This window comes from Bombyx mandarina, chromosome 16 (assembly GCF_030267445.1).
Source record: "Bombyx mandarina strain Sakado chromosome 16, ASM3026744v2".
Lineage (NCBI taxonomy): Eukaryota > Metazoa > Arthropoda > Insecta > Lepidoptera > Bombycidae > Bombyx > Bombyx mandarina.
The window spans coordinates 3,208,816-3,216,416 of record NC_143222.1 but is presented as its reverse complement, the minus strand read 5'-3'; the positions used below and the strand labels follow the sequence as shown (position 1 = coordinate 3,216,416).

The following is a 7,601-nucleotide window of genomic DNA, read 5'->3' as shown; positions in this document are numbered from 1 at the left end:
TGTATTTGAATATTGACCAAAAAGCGGATAATAACAAATATGTTTTATTAAAGTGTATACAAGTTAAACGTTAGGCAGATAATATAGCCAACGGGAACAAACAAAGAAATAAAACGTGTATAGGTATGTTTAATTAAACACGGAAAGAAGCAAAGAAATAAACCATGTATGTTTAATTAATCACCCCCATAATTGAAAAAAAGGCTTTTTTAATACTTAATTCAACAGACGAATTTACGGTCCCTCCACCTCGCTAAGGTAGACGTGTATGAATGCCCGTTTTCTGTTGACACATGAGAAACTAACAAAAATAATAATTAATTTGCGTATTTGGGCGTGTTTTAAGAAAAACGGTCCTGCTTATTTCTGTCGCAAAGGAATCATGATTTGAAGGGTGGAACAGCCGCTATTCAATACTACAGAAAGGCTTCAAGCTGGGCGACGGCATTCATATATCTAATGATTGCCGTGAACTCCGGTAACCCCAACAGCAGAACCATTAGCTCGTTCTCCCAGGAATGCAATGAAAAACGACCCTTGAATCGTAAATACATTTTTTTTCATTGCTAGGACGAGCTCACAGCCCACTTGGTGTTAAGTGGTTATTGGAGGCCATAGACATTTAAAACACATTACTGCTTCACGGCAGAAATAGGCGGAGTGGTGGTATCTACCCGTGCGGACTCACAAGAGGTCCTACCACCAGTGAAAAGATAGATGGCTTCGCAACAGAAACGGCAGGATGCTGGCATAGTGTTACTTTGGAGAGTGTAAGCCCGGTGCGAGCACAAACTGCGCCTTATGCCTAACCCCAATACTTTAGTACTAAGCGAATACGAATGAGGTTGTCAATCATTTCAGTTGGAGCTGGTCAATTATAGAACGTGAGCTTTTCACAATAAAACGATATGAGTGTAGGGAAAGATTCGTTTATTTATTAAATGGTTACATTATCAGCAGTTCCTGTAGTACACCTAACAATTTGCTTATCGCTACAGACGCCTTTGAAACCTGGCTTGAAGAAAGGTTCATTATAGCGCTCAGGAAATATCATGGAGAAGAGTTTATTCCGGTGCCTTTGTTTTTTTCTCCATAAACGGGCCAATTATCTGACAACCTACCTAAAATGCGAATAGACATAAGGCCAAAGTCTCATTTGTATACTATATCGGGTTTTCCGCTCTTCAAGCCGAAACGTCTTACTGCTCAATGGCAGAAACATTCAGGGCGGTGGTAACTCCCAAGCGAACTCACAAGACGCCCAAATACCTCCCGAGTGCCTCATAATTGTATTACCAGGGCTCAATCTATGTATTCTCTGGTATCATTTTAAGAGATTTGCCTGGATTGGCGAGAAGCGAGAAGTATTTTTGGAATTATTATTGGCAACGCGTGGAGTGTATTTGTGTGAATTGTATTATTGTATAGGTACGTTGTTAATTTTGTGTTTCTTTAGGTTTGAACGTGTACAGAAATCTCGGAGAATTTTACTGTTACCTCATTTCATTCCAATACTTGTACATCAAATTCATTTCATTCTGGAAACTGGCAACAATGGCATCGCATTAACTTCAAAACAGAATTAATTGAACTTGGCTTTTGTGGATCCGAAACTTTTTTGGGAATGTTGCAAATCAGTTGGCTACCGTTTTATTTTTATTTTTATTGCCTAGACGGGTGGACGAGCTCACAGCCCACCTGGTGTTAAGTGGTTACTGGAGCCCATAGACATCTACAACGTAAATGCGTCACCCACCTTGATATATAAGTTCTAAGGTCTCAATATAATTACAACGGTTGCCCCACCCTTCAAACCGAAACGCATTACTGCTTCACGGCAGAAATCGGCAGGGTGGTGGTACCTATCCGTGCGGACTCACAAGAGGTCCTACCACTAGTAAAACTATCCAACCAACCACTATCCAATATCTATGGTATATACGTTGTACCGTTGCAATTGAAACTTAAATTTTGCTCGGAGGTTAGCAGCGAGCTTCGGTACTAGTTTAACTATAGTAGAATTATTTTGTCCGTGCAGTTTGGGTCATAGAAAATCGGAGCGGTGAAGCGAGTATTTCGCTCTCTCTTCCACTCACGAGCCTTATGGACGGGCATAGTGATGTGCATTATTGTTGTCGATAAGGGTTATCGATAGTGTATTTAGTTTTTTCATTTTGTGGGTTAGTGATAAAAATGAAAGAAAAAATCACTAATCGAACACTTACACCACATATCGCCGCAGCAAGTTAACGAGAACGGCAGAAATTAACACTTTGTAACTTTTCGGGATCTATTTTTATTTCAGTGAAAAATTTTAACACATTGTTGATAACAACACGTGCAAAGATTATTTTGAATAAATCCTGCCGTTCTGATACAAAACAAAGGAGTAGCCATTGTGTCACTAAAGAAATTCAGAGAACGAATGCATAAAAACACATTTCTCTTCGACATAATGTACTATAATTTGCAGGTAAGTACAAATGACTCCTAACATAACAATGTCTCACCACCCTTCGTATACCACCCCGCCGCCGTGTACCTGCCTTCGATGACTCATTTGTTTTTATCGATAATGGCGTTGCGCCCGCGTAACATGCTCCCCGCTCTAGCCGGGCCATGTTTTATGACCCAAACTGCACAGACAAAATAATTCTACTGTAGGCCAAAAAATATTTGATATTCGCTTTAATTAATCTAGATACACTTATGGATCGGATGCAGACAGCTTAGAACCGCTCGTGGCAAGCCTTGAGAGAGGTCTATGCCCAACAGTGGAAGTCTGTAGGCAGATAAACACATAAGTGAGCTTCCAGCCTTGAATCGTAACGTAGCTTGGCGGCACATATAGGCACGAGGTACCTACTATTGCGAGTTTAATACGTCCTTACCACTATTTGTTTTTATTACCCGACGTTATACCTTCACAGCATACTCCGTTGTAGTCGAATAATTAGATACGAATGTATAGTATCTTACTCGACATTGAAGGGGAAATACTTATATCAATATCTTTATATGTATAATTTTACTGTACGTGTGTATGTCACTGAACTCCGCCTAAACGGCTGGGCCGATTTGAATGAATTTTTGTGTATGCATTCACAGGACAACGTCTGTCGGGTCCGCTAGTATATTATAAAACTCATACTATTCTAATCTATCCATCCAAGTTAATATGTAGCAGATTCCAATAGTAGCTACAATTTTTATGCGAACAAAATCATGTTTGACCCTTACGGCCTGGCCACGGGGATCGGCGGTGCGAACAGCGAAGCGGTGGACGAGGCGACCATTCGCGCAGCACCGTTTGCAGGCCACGGGTACTCACGTTCGCCGCCGCGACTAGTAAGGAAGTCCGACAGCTAATTGTCTATATCGAAATTATCTCGATATTGCTTACAAATTAATAGTTTTTTGGTTCAGGACCTATTATTTGGAAAAGATTGTGAAGTACATGATTTGAATAAGAATCGGAGTATACCTATAGATGGAGAATTCCACAAGAAGTACGAGAAATACTTTGGGTGGCTAGACTTCCAAATAGCTGGTCTAGCTAGTATTTCAGCTAAATTTTTTTTATTGCTTAGATGGGTGGATGAGCTCACAGTCCACCTTGTGTTAAGTGGTTACTGAAGCCCATAGACATCCACAACGTAAATGCGCCACCCACCTTGAGATATAAGTTCTAAGGTCTCAAGTATAGTTACAATGGCTGCCCCACCCTTCAAACCGAAACGCATTACTACTTCACGGCAGAAACAGGCAGGGTGGTGGTACCCACCCGCGCGGACTCACAAGAGGTCCTACCCCCAGTAATTATGCAAATTATAATTTTGAGGGTTTCATTTTTATTACACGATGTTATTCCTTCACCGTGGAAATCAATCGTGAACATTAAAATTTGTTGAGTACGTATTTCATTACAAAAATTGGTACCCGCCTGATATACGACTACCGGTGCATCGCTCAACACCGGACGTCTTATCCGTTCGGCCACGACGAGTTTAAAAATATAAAAAAAAAAATTAATAAAAAATATAAAATATAAAAATTTCGGCGTTCATTTTTCGCGGCGAAAACAACTAAACTCATTTAATCACTGCACTATTCGCCGCGACTACCGCTCGACTCCGTGGCTTGCGCCGTCCTTATTCATGCATTTGTTTTGCTCGCCCGCCACATCGTAAGTCGCCCGCGCGATTCGCTCGGTACATTCCGCCGGTCGCTTCGCCGGTCGCCGGTGCGCGTGGCTTGTTAGGTACATTTCTATACTCTTATTTTAGTCGCTAGACGCTTCGCCGTTCGCACCGCGCGAATATTCGTATCGGCGAATGTCCCGTGGCCAGGCTGTTAGTCCCCATTTTATCAGAGATGCAGACATTTACTATGAAAAAATATAGTTTGGCATGTTTAAGTTTTTTTTTTATTGCCCTTGTAGGCAGACGAGCATACGGCCCACCTGATGGTGAGTGGTTACCGTCGCCCATGGACTTCAGCAATGCCAGGGGCAGAGCCAAGCCGCTGCCTACCGATGTAGATAGTGGCATTGTTTTGTCCCTGGCTTTAGTGTTCACGAGCGACAGAAAATACTTACCATTACGTGGGTCGTATGTTCATCTGGCTAAAATGGACTAAATCTGATATTTCGAATAATATCTCTACTTATCTTATTCGATGAATGCGAGTGGGATTCAAACAAAATTAAATATACATGATAATATAAATGTCAAGTTCAAAATTATTGGATTCAAATAGTTTTTATTTTAAATATTAAGTACAACTTACAAGCTTCAGAGATTGTATTTACAGTCACAGATATATGGTACTATTGTTGTATGAAGCACAACAGGTAGAATAGAATCTCTATTGTTATATTCCCTGTTATTATTGTCTATTTGAAAGAGAGAAAAAAAGTTTTTATATTGGTATTCAGACGCACCAACTTAATCCTATATACCTATTAAATATTAACTTCACATAATTTCTCGTGTATACGAGTAAATTATTATCGACGGCCGTCTTTTTGTGGTTCAGTTTCATTTAAATTAGTATTGTTACAGATCTTCTGTCTGACCTACCATCATCAATTCTATAAGATACACCGTGATCTGGCAAATCAGTATAGATATACATATTTCGAGTTAGATTTTAAATACTACAGAACCGAGACTTGGAACTCATGTCTCAAGGTGAATGGAGCTCGTTAAACCTTCTAAGTAATCTTCTTTATATATATAAATGAATTGCTGTTCGTTAGTCTCGCTAAAACTCGAGAACAGCTGGACCGATTTGGCTAATTTTGGTTTTGAATTATTTGTGGAAGTCCAGAGTTTAAAAGGTAGATAAAATAAATATGAAAATGCTCGGAATGAAATAAAAATAACAATTTTGTTTTTCCTTTGATGTGTCCCCCGTCGCACGGATTCCTTTTGTTTGTTTTAAGTTTGTTTTATACAAAAGCTTAGGTATTTTATTTATCGATTGAGGCACTACGAAGTCTGCCGGGTCGGCTAGTAAAAAATAAAATGTAATTTCCGAATTCGCATTTACATCGAACAAGAAACCTTACACATTCCCGCACGCAATGATTTTTTTGGTAGGGCAGCCTTGTTTTTTTATTTTATTTTAATTATATACGAAATGAGAAAGTCAGCGTTTTTTAAGTTACGATTTTTCAATCCACAAGTGCTTGATACTGCAAGAACTGCCGTTAGTGTTAAAAAAACAATGATACGGTAAGTATACACTTCAGTTTAAATACCACGTATTCACGAGACAAGTCTTAATCACTGTCAATTTTGAAACGTATTCCATACAGATACAGTCGGTTTTTGCCTTCGTTATCCATATTCGTGCTACAGCTCACTCTATTACCGATATAAAACTAAAATATATTTTTCTATTACGCGAAACACAATGCCCAGCCACTATCTTCAAGATACTGAATCACACTATGATATCATATCTTTTTATAACACACAAACTATATTTTAATTATACTCACTATGTATATACATTAATCTATAACAAACACGGTAAATAGCATTGTTAGGAACGACATTAAATTTGTCAACCAGCCAGAATCCGCTTCGTTATCGTTTTTAAAAACATTACGGAAAGCATTATTTATAACAGAGATAGAATAATAACATTTTCGTCTTTAGTGTGTACGTGCGTCCGTGTCGGTTACTGGAGCCGAATGGTTAGGCGTTCGAGAATAATCGATGCGCAGTACGTTTCGACGAGAACCACCGCACCGTGCGAATGAAATATAAAATACAACTCAGTGTGTTGAGCAGGCAATGCAGGCACTAGTAAAGTGTAGTATTCGGGCTGACAGCAGCGGTGCTTTGGCCGGTGGGGCGTGGGTCGCTGTCCTTGCCTTTGTGCACGCCACGCCAGTTCCCCTAGCAGTCGCCATCCGCTCCCGGCTGAGACGAACAAAGAATAACCAAACTTAAACCCGTTAAAGAAATCATACCTTTCCCAGCGTTTGGCTCTTGAATATGGGCACCTTAAATATTGTGAATAGAAACGTCTAGGAATATTATGGAACATTAATAAAATTTTATTCATAAAGATATTTTACAGGTTAGTGCATCTTTTTAAATCGTGCTGTTGGTTGATATATTGGGTTGTTAAATTAACATGCGCAATGGCGTCGGTCTGAAATCGCGTAGATTCTCCATATTGTGTCGTGACGATTGTGTCGAAACTTGAAAGTGTGTATCGCGATGAACAGAAAAACGTTTAAATGAGAACGACTACTAAAATGTATTATTTACGTGTACAAATTTCGATACATTAATGGTGGAAATATACATTATCATTTTATTATCGTACCTAATAAGTACCTAGTCAAATTAGGTACTTACATCATACATCAGTGGAAGACATAGGACTTGTGGAAAACGTTTTGAAATTGTTTTTAATACGATAGATACCTAGCGACCCTGTACAAAGTCTAAGTACTAAACAAGTTTATAATGTACGAGGTATAAGCACAATCAACGATAAAATAAACTTGAAATTTAGCTATCTATTTATTAACCATTGTGTACTAGTAACCTATAGGTACTTATGAATAATGTAAGTGCACAGTGCAGGCGTCTTATAATAAGAATTTTCCTGCATCCTTTTAAACTAAATAGGTAATACTACAAAGGTCTAATGTAGCGTTTACATAACCTTTGTACAGAGATTGCCCGACGATCACTATTCAATTTTGTGCAATAGGTATCAAAAATTTTACCTAATTACGTATGATTTCGGGGTGATATGTCGAGTTTTTAATACATTTGAATCGAAGTTAGAAGTGTGTGTTCAGTGTTTTATTTTATTAATAATAATATAATTAAACTTCAAAAAAACAAACCTGCTTCCTGAATCATCAGAAAAAATGGCAGATGCTGACTTTCAAGACAAATGTATTCAATTGAATAATTATAAAAAGTAAGTCGCTATAAAATGGAATAATAATATAATATTTTCATTCAATTAAAAAAAATCTTTAATACGGTGTAATTTAGTAAACGAAGCCTAATAGTAATTAATATTAAAAACAACATATGCAACATTCGTGGAAGACAATATCCGGT

At 38.4% G+C, this 7,601-nt stretch overlaps 1 protein-coding gene and 1 long non-coding RNA gene across 3 annotated transcripts in view; one reads left to right on the top strand and one right to left on the bottom strand.

Moving 5' to 3' along the window:
- Positions 1-913: 913 nt before the first annotated feature.
- On the bottom strand, positions 914-7,518 carry LOC149501233 (uncharacterized). The gene is made up of 2 exons (XR_016324335.1): positions 7,379-7,518; positions 914-6,434 (listed from the first exon to the last, which is right to left on the bottom strand). It is a non-coding gene; the product is annotated as an uncharacterized LOC149501233 (long non-coding RNA).
- The window catches only part of LOC114252753 (uncharacterized), a 25,501-nt gene continuing 24,078 nt past the window's right edge, over positions 6,179-7,601 (top strand). The window contains exon 1 of one of the 2 annotated variants that reach the window (XM_028187369.2): positions 6,179-6,594. The gene's annotated coding sequence lies outside the window, so the exon portion shown is untranslated. Of the gene's footprint in view, positions 7,456-7,601 lie in introns of both variants that reach the window. The other variant, XM_028187370.2, reaches the window with a different exon arrangement.